The 13,502-nt window shown below is 43.0% G+C and overlaps 1 long non-coding RNA gene across 2 annotated transcripts; it reads left to right on the top strand.

Annotated features, from left to right (window-relative positions):
* Positions 1-597: 597 nt before the first annotated feature.
* On the top strand, positions 598-11,646 carry LOC106992677 (uncharacterized). Of its 2 annotated transcripts, none has more exons than XR_013402086.1 (4): positions 598-730; positions 7,451-7,662; positions 9,264-9,358; positions 9,495-11,646. It is a non-coding gene; the product is annotated as an uncharacterized LOC106992677 (long non-coding RNA). The 2 variants fall into 2 exon arrangements; XR_013402087.1 differs by having other exon boundaries at positions 9,264-9,350.
* The last annotated feature ends 1,856 nt before the right edge of the window (positions 11,647-13,502 follow it).

The raw sequence follows: 13,502 nt of genomic DNA on the forward strand, positions 1-13,502 counted from the left end.
GTTTTACAGTTGAGGAGGAGTCTCCTTGTCCCTCACATGGCACGGTGGCATAGACCATTCACGCCAGCCGGCTGTATCCCCTGTCAGAGGCAGGGCTGGCTGTGGGTGGCAGCTGCACTCTGCCACCTGGGCTTCTACATCCACTCCTTGGGCCGCTGCTCCCACAACATGTGATGTTCTGGCTTAAGCCAAACAGCTTCCTTCTTCCTTCTTGTTGAAACTGGCAGAAACCAAGAAAGAAAGCAGTCTCAGGCAGTTGGCAAGTAGTAAGTATTGGGACTGAGAAGTATTTGGAAGCTTTGTGATGGCACGCCAATTGCATTGAGGCAGCCCCAGCCCCACCAATTCTTGCTCACAGTCCCCATGCTTTTTGGCCTCATGCCTCATCACTACTGCTCCCCTGAGTGCTTCCAGATGCCCTCCACCAGGGGCTTCTCAGACTGAGAGCTTTAGACTGCTGCCTCCCTACCAATGCTACTCAGAACCACAACGTATTACATAAAACAGAGAAAAGCGGAGCTGCCCTGTGGGGTTAAGGGGCGGGAGCAGGGTAGATGTGAGGCTGTGGATCCAAACCCCAGTGCAGCTCCAGGGAAGCCCCATTTGAAAATAGCCGCGTAAGGCTAGTGATTAGAAACGCCAGCTCTAAAGCACAGGGAAGAAGAGGAGGATTGTAATCTGGAGAGGGTCAAGCTCTTCTAGGCAAGGCCAACCAGCTATTGTGATTAAAGTAAGTGTGTGTGTGTGTGTGTGTGTGTGTGTGTGTGAAGGGTGTGATATCGAACTGCTGGAGCTCCCCCTGCATTGCCAGAGCAGCTTTTTTTTTTTTTTAGATATGTCCTCCAGAACCTTAGGGCTCCTCAGGGCACAATTTGAAAATCACAGAATTGTCTAGTCTCTTTTAATCCTGATACTCTGCAGACTGTTATCATCCCCACACAACGAAAGGTGAATCTGAGGCCAAAGCCCCACAGGTAGGAAGTGGCTGAGTCAGGAATGCTCCTTCCAAAGACAACTTTATTATCCTTCAGTAGAGATGCATACGCTGCGGCAGCTTGAAGTAGGGAGGCTTCTGGAAACTGTGGGGATGAACCAAAAATGAATCCTTTCCCATGCTGGGGAAGCCCACTCTGGCACAGAAACAAAACAAATTATAGCTGTTGGGGAAACAGGCCAAACACGGCTGACTGAGCCAGAAGTGGGGTTATTGCTCATCTCCTGGGATCCCATTGCGTGTAGGTCTCTTGTCCTCCCCACACCGAGCTCCGGGTCTCCTCACTCGCATGCCAGCTGGGAGGCCCACAGGCTGCCAGGCGTCTGGTAGAAACACACCAGAGCAGCCGCAGCTTCAGGTCTTCCCTCCCTGCCTTGCCGTCCAGCCCCCGGGTGAAGGAGAGGGGGCTGGCCACGGGAGAGACTAGAAAACGAAGGGAAGAAACGGAAGCTGGTTGCCACAGAAAGCGATGGTTGGTGGGACTGGTGTCATATGTCAAGTTGGAGGAGCAAAGGCCAGTGGGGAGATGGCTGTGGCCTTTGTTGAAAGGTCTGCCTGGGAGCCAGGTTTCAATTTCTGGCTCTCTTTAGACAGGACCCGTTTCTCTAATAGCTCATTGAAAGGTGAGAGAAAAAGGAAAGAGCACACAAATGACCCCTTTAAAAATATGACAAAACCTAAAATGTCTTTGGAAATTTCAAGAAGTCCTCGAACAGAATCATAATTTCATTTTTATTTTTTCTTTCCCTGAGGAAATTCAGCATGGACCTGTCTCCCTCTTGTGGAATTAATTTTGCCTCTTGGTTGTACAGAGTTTACTAAAATAAAAGGAAAACTTATGGGGACTTCTTGTTACCTTATCTCTCCATTGTCTGTCTTTGTGCAAGAAAAGACAGCAGTATTGTAATTATCAAAGAAAAAACTTTACTTTTCTGAAATGAACAAGTATTTAGAAATAAACTTTTAATCTAACACTTTATAGTACCAAAATTCTGCCTGTAAAATCTAGTGCTTAAAGATTTAGTTTTACTTAATTCTTCAACATTAGACAGAATATCCTCGCCATTTTATGGTTTAGTGTCGACAAAAAGAGTCAAATTCTGTAAAATATTTGAAGACATTTATTCTGAGTCAAATATGAGTGACCATGGCCCATGACAGCCCTCAGGAGGTCCTGAGAACATGTGCCCAAGGTTGTCGGGGTGCAGCTTGGGTTTCATACATTTTCTGGGAGGCAAGAGACCAATCAAACACATTTAAGAAATACATTGGTTTGGTCCGAAAAGGCGGAATAACTCAAAGGTGGTGGGGGTTGGCGGGGGGCGGGGGGGGGTCCAGTTAATAGGTAGATTTTAAAATTTTCTGGTTGACAATTGGTTGAGCTTATCTAGACCTGGGATCAATAGAAAGGAAATGTCTGGGTTGTAATAAGAGGTTGTGGAGATCAAAGTTTTATCATGCAGATGAAGCCTCCAGGCAGCCGGCTTCAGAGAGAATGAATTGTAAATGCTTTAATTTTTTTGAGACAGAGTCTTCCTCTGTCGCCCAGGCTGGAGTGCAGTGGCCCGATCTGGGCTCACCACAACCTCTTCCTCCCCAGTTCAAGTGATTCTCCTGCCTCAGCCTCCCGAGTAGCTGGGACTACGGGAGAAAGCCACCATGCCCAGCTAATTTTTTTTTTTTTTTTGTATTTTTAGTAGAGGCAGGGTTTCACTATGTTAGCCAGGCTGGTCTTGAGCGCCTGACGTTGTGCTCTGCCTACCTCAGCCTCCCAAAGTGCTGGGATGACAGGTGTGAGCCACCGTGCCTGGCCTGTAAATGCTTCTTACCAGACTTAAGGTCTGAGTTGATGTTGATGCCGGTGAGCTATAATGAATGCTGTCCAGCCCCCACTTCCTGTCCTGGCCTGAACCAGTCTCTCAGGTTAAATTTTAAGACCACCCTGGCCGAGAAGGAAGTCCATTCAGATGGTTGGGGGGGCGGGGGGCTTATAATTTTATTTTTGGTTTACATAAGGAAGGTAAAAGAAGGGCCATGACAAAACTAAATTTATTTTTCTTCAGCCAGACTCCAAAGTTCTTTGCAGAATTGTTAGCAACAATGATACAAGACCACAACAGCTTGTTACAGAAGGTAGCTAGTCGGGCATCAGCAGGGCAAGATGGGGCATCTCTACTCATCAGGAATGTCAGGTGATCATTGGATGATGTTCAGGCAGTTGTAACACTACCTCTCTAATATAATAATTGGTTGCAGCCAGCGCTGCAGGGAGAGGCAGTTTCCCTGTACATAAAAACCCCTGAAACTGGTAATGGGCAGCTTTCGGCAATTGGGCACTGGTCTCGAGCATGCACGTTAAGAAGCAAAATGGTGGAGTACCACCTTCCCGGCTTTCCACTGGAAAAGGGAGGAAAGCCTCCGGTGAGCATGCATACAACTCCAGTAAACACGCCACGTGCTCACCTCCTAGGCGCCCCTCGCATGTGGGCAGCTCACCTTAAGGGAAGAATCAAGGGAAAAGGGGCTCACAACGCCAGAAGTGAAATGCGTATGAAATCCTAGGTTCAAGGTTAAATGGGTCAGTTGACCTCCAAGTTGCCGCTTTGGTCTCTTCCAAGTGTACTTTCCTTTCTTCTCTAAAGCTTTTTAGTAAACTTCCGCTCCTGCTCTGAAACTTGCTTCAGTCTCTTTTTCTGCCTTGTGCCCCTCAGTTGAATTCTTTCTTCTGAGGAGTCAAGAATTGAGGTTGCTACAGACCCATAGAGATTTGCCACCCGTAACGCGGATAACTTCCAGCAGTAACAAGCTGATATTTATTATCATTTGCTTTTCGCAAAGCATTAGGCCAAACACTACACCTAAATTATTGATAAGGCTCTGGTGAGTGGAGGAACACCAGGGCTCTTGTCTCACATCGAATTAGATAAGACGATACGGACACACGTGGAGCGGTTTTAAGGAGCGGAGAATTTAACAGGCAAGAAGGATTAAGAAGGAAGGGAGAAGGAAGAAGCGCCCCTGTACAGAGACAGAAGGAGGGGGACTCCAAAGCCAAGAGAGGGAACCGCACCTGCCACAGAAACCAGTCAGGTTTATGAAGAGGCTGGAGGAGGCGATGTTTGATTTGCGTAGGGCTCAGGGGGTTGGTTTGACAAGGCATGTCATTCACGTAGCCCGTGAAAAAAATGGCCCTCCTACCCTAGCCTTCTAATATGCAAATGCAGGGCACCACGATGTTCTACATACGTGGGGATATGTGGGGGCAGCCATGTTGGCAGGCACATGTGGGGCAAGGGCAAGAAGGCTGCAGGAGTCACCGTGTTGGGTGGACCCAATTTCTAACGGCTGGCATTTGCTTATGGAAGGTTGCCAGCCTGGCCATGTTGGGTGGACCCCTTCTAAGGGCCAGCATTTGTATATCAAAGGTTGCTGGCCTGGCTGTAAGAGCTGGGGCTTTACAAGAGACTTTTCCGAAGATGCTTCAAAAAATGAAAACTTTCCAAGGACCCCTTTTCCTCTCTATTTGCCTAAAATAATTTCTTAATAACTCCTACAACATTATCTTACTTTTTGCAATAAAATTACTAGTCTAATTTTACTAGGAAACTGAGGCTTAAAGAGGTTAAGCAACTTGCTTGAGGTCACATAAGCAATTGCTGAGGTTTAAGTTGGATTAATATCAATGATCCTAAATGGAGACTTAGGAAAAAAGAATAACAGAAGCACATATTAAATTGCTCTCTCAAATTCTGGCCTTCAGGAGATGAGCTGAGAGAGACGTAAATAATCCATAGGTTTTTTTTTTTCCCCCTTCTGTGATATTTTGAAAAATAATCAGCCTGTATGTTGGGGTGGCTTATATTTCATAATTATTTGCAAGGTTAAATTAAACATTTAAACAGAATACTTTGGATAACACAGAGAAATTACTCATGCTACAAGACGGGTGTTGGGACTCCCCTGTTAGGAGGTGTGGAAAGTGCCTCTTGTCAGGATTGTTCCATTACTGCTTCTAGCCACACCCATTCCATTGGGTGCCGGTTGCTAGTAAGACAGATATTACAAACCAGCATGATCAGGACATGACAAAGCCACATTGCTGATCCTAAAACCCCTGGGGCTAGACAACAAGAAAGGATAGGGTAACAGAGGCACATATGAAACAAGTCCGTCTTTTAAATACTTACTATGGTGTCTTTGTCAATTTCCTATAAAATGTCTTTCTGTTATCTTTGAACCAAATTTAGGTCCACATACAAGACAGAATAAAAAGATGCTGTTAGTGACCTTCATCGGACTATGGAACCTTGACTGCTTTGGTGATTCTTTTTCCCATAAATTTGGCTGTGAGTCAAAGGGAGCCATTCCTGGGACATCACCAGCTCGTCTTCTCTATAGCACTCTTCTTCTTCTGGGGACTGTTTGGTACAATGGAGAAGAAAACACAGGGTCCAGTTGTTGATTTTTCTGAGCCAAAATAGCTGTTATTAATTGCCAGGAAGGCAACGTAAACAGAGCAATTCCAGGTGGTGAAAGAGGCCTCTTTAAGCATGTAGATGAAAATGACAGCCTGGGCCAGGCGCGGTGGCTCGCACCTGTAAGCCCAGCACTTTGGGAGGCTGGGGTGGGTGGATCACTTGAGGTCAGGAGTTTGAGACCAGCCTGGCCAACTTGATGAAATCTCATCTCTACTAAAAGTACAAAAATATTAGCCGGGCGAGGTGGTGGCATGTGCCTATAATCCCAGCTTTCGGGAGGCTGAGGCAGGAGAATTGCTTGAACCCGGGGGACGGAGGTTGCACTGAACTGAGATGGCACCACTGCACTCCAGCCTGAGTGAGACTCCATCTCCAAAAAGAAAAAAAAAAGAAAAAAAAAAAAAAGAGAAAGTGGCATCCCTGAGATAGAAGTTCACATCAATTCAGTATAAATATTGTGTTAAAGCGGTTTAGTTTTAGTCAATAGGCTTGAACACAATATATCAGGAGGATGCTTTTGGCACAAGAAACAAAAAATCCAAACTCACCTGGTTTAATAAGAAGGGCAATTTATTTTTCCTAAGAAAAAATAAGTGCTCAGGCAGCTCGGTTGTTTAATTCAGAGGTGAAAGGATGTCATGAAGGATTCCATTTTTTTTTTTCTGTGTGTTCACTCTGCCATCTCATCTTGGCAGTGTCATCTCCTTGCTTCCCATACTCATAGACACAAGACAGCTGGCACAGCACCAGGTGTTGTGTGCAGACATGAAAACGCTAGAAGAAGGGAGTCTCTCTTCTTTGAGCTTTTTTTTTCCTTTCAAGAGTAAAGAAACCACTTTTTAACCCCCACCCCCAACCCCGAGCAAATATTTGCTCATAGCCTATTGGTCAGAACTGGATCACATGCACATGTTTAAAATGTGCCAGCAAGGAAAATTGCACCACCACAATTGGCTTAGACCAATCAAGATTGATCCCTGAATCACATGGGAGGAGAGTAGTCTCAGGAATAAAATAAGACCTCTGACATTATTTTTAAAAAAGAGCAGAGTAGGAGATGGCCATTGTGTTGGCAATCAAAAGTACCTGTTTTATGGTTTGGGATATGTGAGTACGTGTACATATGTTTTCTTTTTTGAAAGGTCCTTTCTTTCGGGGATTCTATTTATAATCTAGACCACTTCTCAACAATTTGGAATGTAACTTGGCAGAAATAACCACCCGCAACACCTATAGGAACTTTGAATGAAACACCTCTTAGTTAAAAAAAAAAAAAAGAAAAGAAAAGAAACAAACCTCGTAAGAGTACAACTTTCTTGGCATTAGGAAATTATAAAGAATAAACAGTGTTTATTACTGACACTTTACATTCATTCTAACAATGGGCCTTCCCTAAGCAACTTTGCCAGCAGTCTCCAGACCAAAAAAGAGAAGAAAGCCCATTACATCTTTATTCCAAAATACGTGTTTTAAATAATGTTCTCTAACTATAAAAGCAATTTTATGTAATCCAAAAAATGAATATTTATCACACTACGTATGTGTGCATGTATGCATGTGTGTGTGTGTGGAGAGAGAGAGGGAGGGAGAAGGGGGCAGAGGAAGTGGGGGAGAGGACAAAGTGGGGGAAGAAGATGGTATATTGTTTAGGAAAAGTGCTTAATAAGTCTCTAATATACAGACAATGAGGCTCCAGGGAACATTTAGAAGGAAACAGCAGAGACAGTGAAATTGCCTTCCATGTGAAATGAATAAGAGTGTAGCTTTGGGAAGATAAGAGAAGGGAGGAAAGAGAGACGATGAGAGGAGAGGCGAGCAGAGCAGCCAGCCAGAAAGCTATTGCCTGAATTCAATACGAGAGATTCCTATAGTAGGGCAGGTAGAGAACTTTTACAAACAATTTCATTTGAACTTGTGTTCCTGATATGTGATCTTCTTGGATACCCCAACACTGTGTTGTCTTGCCTCATGCCCTAAGGTTTCACGAGTTTTGGGAAAATAAAAATGGCTGAATTCCACGCCTGCGTCAAGGTGGAAGAAGGGGGTCAAGAAGTGCCATGGATGATGACGTTTTCATGAGGTCAAGTTTAATAGAAGAAACCTGGTACCACAAGTGACAGTGACAAAGTACATCCCAGGATGCACAGGAATTTTGGAGACGACCTCAAGCTCCCCATGAAATTTGGAAAGGTGTGAAAACAATTGTATTTAAATCTTAAAGGCAGGAGGCATCAGCTGACACCTGGGTTGCATTGATACAATTAAAAATAAATACCTTGTCACTGCGCAGCTTTATGTACTTCCCCCCACATAGCATAAGCATTTTCATGTTTTTGAAAATATATTCTGTCTAAATCTGAATTCTTAAAAACTGTACTATGATTTATATCCTATTCCCATTCAAAGACATAAAATGAAATTTTATAGGCCTGCTACTTTGGATGATAATGGAAGATATTTGTGCAGTTGTTATAAATTCATTTGGGTAGGTTTGGACAAATATTTAATTTTTATTGTGTACCTATAAATAACTAAATGCTGAAATAGCCAATGAGTTGTCCTCTTAAATTTTAAGTAGTAAAATTGCATAAAATGTGCCAAAACCTCAAAATAAATGTAATGTGCTGAGTTTAAATGATGTAGACAATTAAAACAGATTCGTGTGGTTGTTTTCCGTCTTTAAAATTGATTTTCCTCTTACTCCTGCATTATTCTTCAACTCTTGGATGTAAGGGTGAAGACACAGACTGAGTCTTCCTTATGCCATGAGGCTAGTTTATTTCTTTGTTTATTTTAGTTTTTTATTTAAAACAGTTTTTATGGGTACACAGTGGGTGTATACATTTATGGATATGAGAGATTTTGATACAAGCATACAATGTGTAATAATCATGTAATAATCACATCAGGGTCAATGGGGTATCTAGCTTACTTCTTTGTTTTTTCAAAACTGAGTATGGATGGATTTTCCTGGCACATAAAAACTCTTCATTTGTTTTTAAGACAAAATACTGATCGTGAATATCAGCTGTTAATACAAGCAGATGCATGGACCTGTGATACCAGGTGTGAAAGCATCAAGCAGAGCACTTGGGTAGTGGAAGTAGAGATTTTTTCTTTTCATTTATTTTCATGTTCTAACTGTTCTATAATTTCAGTTATAAGACAAAATTTAAATTTTAAGGGCCCTCTTATGAAAGACTTTGCTATAATCCTATAAATAAATCAGTGTTCCTGACCTTTGACCTTTTCAACCCACTAAAAAATGCTAAGGTTGTTTAATATTTTGTATGTGTGAGATGACACTGATGAGCTTTTGCTGGAAGCCCTCTCCCTCACCCCGTCTTCTGTGTCAGTCCTGTTAATGATGTGACTTGATGTGCTGTTATCGTAACCCTGGGGAGAAAGCGCAGCTGGGCACTTCTTTCTCAGGAACAAGAGCGGCCTTCCCTAACGGCTGTAAGAAGATGTAGAGTCATCTAAGAGAAGTGTGGAGATAAAGAAACATCCTCCCTTACTCTAAACAACAATGGGTGCCTGTACGGGTGTGGGCAGCATGTATGTGCAGTGTCTTTCACTAGGGAAAATTGTAATTAGAGCCACTGTTGCTCTGGGCGATAGTGAGCCATTATTGCCCTTTTCCCAAGCTTGCAGGTGGACAGAATTACGTTGCCTTAATAATGAGCCTCTTAAGTGCCAGCTGTCATATAGCATGGCAGTCCTATATGCTAACAAAGCCTTCATTAAATGGTTTGCTCCCAATCATTTGCCTGCTCTTTTTGCCTTTCTAGCAACTGACAACTTGGCCCCTCCACCCCTGCCTCCAGACCTTCCGTGGACACGCTTAATCACTGCAAGAGCAGCCTGTGCCGTGCTTGGTGAGATGGTAATTTTTTTAATCCTACGTGTCTTCATATTATTTTTTGCCTTATTTCAAAAGTTTTTAAACGAGGTTGGTAGCTTACATTCTGAGCTATCATTCATTCCATGGCAAAATAATAATTGCTAATTTTCTTCTTCAGAGAACCAGAGCTTTATCAGGAATAACATTATGCAAATGACTATGCAAATGCCAACCAGAAGAGTACAGTATCTGGAAAAAAAGTTCAGATAAAACCTTCAGAACACATCCAAAGTTGGCTGGAAAAAAGAACTGAACATTTTAAACTATAAGGTCACCATGGTAGCAAAGGGAATTTATTACTAATAAGAATTTTGCAAGAAAGCTCTGCACTTAAAATAAAAGAGGTAGGGCATGCATTCATATTTATTCTAGCTTAATTTATTTATGACATTATGGTTGTCTTTGCCAACTGTTAAGTCCCCTTGGGGTGGGACTCTTCATCCTTTATGTGGTGTCTAATGGTTCAAAACGCTTCGTGTTCAACCTTTTGAGGCTTAAAAAAATAATCCTCTATTTTTTCTACTTTCTATATATTTTCTTATCATTAATATTTTTAACTTTCTTATGCTAAATCTTATTGGAAGAAAGTTCATGGAAATACTACAGAGAAAAATGCTCAATTTTTTCAAAACATAACTTTTAAGGTATTGGTAAAGAAATTGTGTCTTTTGGGGAGACTGAGGCGGGCAGATCACGAGGTCAGGAGTTCGAGACCAGCCTGACCAACATGGTGAAACCCTGTCTCTACTAAAAATACAAAAATTAGCTGGGCGTGGTGGCAGGTGCCTGTAATCCCAGCTACTTGGAAGGCTAAGGCAGGAAAATTGTTTGAACCCCGGAGGTGGAGGTTGCAGTGAGCTGAGATCGCACCATCGCACCCTAGCCTGGGTGACAGGGCGAGACTCACACACACACACACACACACACAAAAAAAAAAAAAAGAAAAAAGAAATTGTGTCTTTAAAAACTATACATTATTCCTCAGGACACACCCTTTGAAACACCTGGAAAGAAGCCTGGTTTCAGCATAAAAGGAATTCCAACACTGTTTATTTCACCTGTGTGATGTATGCATCTACTTAATGACCAAATAAAGGAAAAGTTATTATTTAGTAAGCTTTGTGGTAATAAACTGGAGGTTTTAATTTTATTCTATCTTTTTAAAAGACCAACTATTTAAATTTAAGAGAAGAGTGTTTGAAAGGCCTTCGATTTAAAATTTACCTAAGTAAAATGTATACCCAAATTTGACCAATATGATAGCCAGAGGAAAACAAAACCCAAAGGCTGGCCAGGTGTGGTGGCTTATGCCTATAATTCCAGCACTTTGGGAGGCTGAGGTGGGCAGATCACCTGAGGTCAGGAGTTTGAGACCAGCCTGGCCAACATGGTGAAACCCCATCTCCACTAAAAATACAAAAATAGCCTGGCGTGGTGGCGCACGTCTGTAGTCCCAGCTACTCGGGAGGCTGAGGCAGGAGAATCGCTTGAACCCGGGAGGTGGAGGTTGCAGTGAGCCGAGACTGCGCCACTGCACTACAGCCTGGATGAGCGAGACTTCATCTCAAAAAAAAAAAAAAAAAAGAAAAAGAAAAAAAGAAAAAAATCCCCAAACAAACAAACAAACAAACAAACAAACACAAAACCCAAAGGCCCCACTTGCCCTGGCCTGAAATTCCCAACATAAAGTCCCTTTCTCTGATGCAAATCTTCTGTCAGAAGGTGTGGACACACTGGACTAGAGTCAATCAAGCTGGGCTGCCCACATCTGAATCATGGGGTGCTTACTGAAAAACGCAGATGCTTGGGCCCACCCAGCTCTGCTGAGTCAGGACCACTATGTCTGTGTGGCCTGAGATTTGCATTTTCAGCAGAATCAGCACTCTAAAGTGCTATATTATACCATGAAAAATTAGGAAGGGCTAATTTATGAGTTCCCTTATAGAGACCCCTTCAGGAAGGAGACAAAGAAGAGTTTTATAATGGGAGGGTGGGGGTAGTGGCAGCGGGAGATGGGCCTCGGGGAGAGTTCAGAGATGGAAAGGGGATCAAACATGGGAAGGATAGAAGGTGGAAGCTCTTGAAGAAAACTTCAGTGACTTAACTCCTTTGTCCAAGGCTAGACAGCCACAGAAGCTTCTGGGGTGATAGAGCTCTGTACCTTGCATCCCCAGGCTTTGGTGTCTCATGACCCTGAACAGAACCCCAGCTGCTACCCACGTTAATTAAAAACTCTGAACCTCAGCTTCCCATCTGAACTGGGTATAAAGCAGAGCTTTGATGAGGATTAAAAGTAACTGAACCAGGAAGGTAATTTAACATGATGGTTAAGGGTGTGGTTTTGGAGGTGGGCTTCCAGGCTTCATGTCCCAGCTCCAGCATTTACTACTTGCGTGACCTTGGCAGGTTATTTAAACTGTCTGCACCTCAGTTTCCTCATCTATTTACTGGTGCTAAAACATTAATATATAGCCTTTAGGGTAGTTGGGGGGAGTAGGCATTAAATGAGAAAATACATGTTACAAATCTGTGACAGTACCTAGCATATAATGAGCAACTCAATAAATGTTACCACCTCTCATCATTATTTCATATATCAAGCAGCTGGCACCTGGTGGGAATTTAATAAATGATAGCTATTATTAGTAGAAATAATCACTCCTGGCTTCAAGACAGGCCAAAACCCTCTTTATTGCCAAAACCCTATGACACAATCCTGGCTGAGTCCCCATGCCTTGTTCGTAGTCTGTCATGACAATGCCATTGAGGTTATTTGGGATAACATGTGGCCAGGAGAGTTATTGTGCAGTGGTATACGCACATATAATTGAGCAGAGAGGTTTCTGAATGTTTTATGAAGGTGTGTGGGTGGAGGGGTCAATTGCCCTGGGGAAGCTGCAGGAGCCTCTCTCCCTCCTTCTGCTTGGAGAACCTGGTAGCTGTGGCAACAGCAACAGCAGAGAGATGGATCTTTCGGGAAGTAATGGACACACTAGAAAAATATTTGGAAATCCATGACCTGTACTCATTTGATTCAAAGCCTATCACATTCCCTCAGGAATCTGTTGTTGTTATTTGCCTGTTCACCACAGCAAAGATTACTTCTTTTTCAAGACTTGAAACAATGATCATATATGTATATTTTTCCCGATGGGCACCGTGTTTTAATCCCTCTGTTCTTAAAATTTACCAATTTGTATTTGCTGCCCAGTTCTTTATCCTTTGTTGCCACATAAATCCTGCAATCTTGGTAGAAAAATAAAGAATGCAGGAGAGCAGTTTGACCTTTGCTCCTTGCTGGGCATTGGTGTCATTTATAGTTATTAGGGTGGGGACAGAACGGAACTCATTGATGGCTGAGCGGATGGGGAGAGAACGGGGAATGGGGAAGTGGGCAAAGGAAAGAGAGAGGGAGGAGAGCACAGATTACCACAAGAATCTCATGTTGTGCTTTCACTTTGGGCAAATATGACACTACTAGTCCTTTGTGGGAGCTTGAAAAGGCACATAGGGGAAGGAAGTCTCTGGAATAAACACTATGACCTTGGCTGCCATGGCTCTACTAATTTGGTTTTGCAGAACTGAAATAAATGGATGCTAGTGAATTTGCATCAATTCCATTTAAGGCTTTAAAAAGACATATGGATAACATTATTGGCTAGAAACCCTTAAGAAAACTAAGGTAAATTCTTCTCATGGCTCAAGCTAAGTCTTATAGCGGTTAAAAATTGAAAGCCTTAGGCTGAAAAGCTGAAGGTCTCTATGTTACCATTGCTAAACCATTGGTTTACTGGGTAGTAGGGCTGGGGATCAATCTAAAAACCTGTCAAGCATGGTTTTTTTAAAAAAGTAAAACAGATAGGTCAGGTGCGGTGGCTCATGCCTACAATCCCAGCACTTTGGGAGGCTGAGGCAGTTGGATCAATCGAGGTTGGGAGTTCAAGACCAGCCTGGCCAACATGGTGAAACCCTGTCTCTCCTAAAAATACAAAAATTAACCAGGCATGGTGGTGTGCGCCTGTAATCCCAGCTACTAGGGAGGCTGAGGCAGGAGAATTGCTTGAATCCAGGCAGTGGAGGTTGCAGTAGCCGAGATCACACCACTGCACACCAGCCTGGGTGACAG

The sequence above is a fragment of the Macaca mulatta genome, chromosome 12 (genome assembly GCF_049350105.2).
Source record: "Macaca mulatta isolate MMU2019108-1 chromosome 12, T2T-MMU8v2.0, whole genome shotgun sequence".
In the NCBI taxonomy this organism is placed as follows: domain Eukaryota; kingdom Metazoa; phylum Chordata; class Mammalia; order Primates; family Cercopithecidae; genus Macaca; species Macaca mulatta.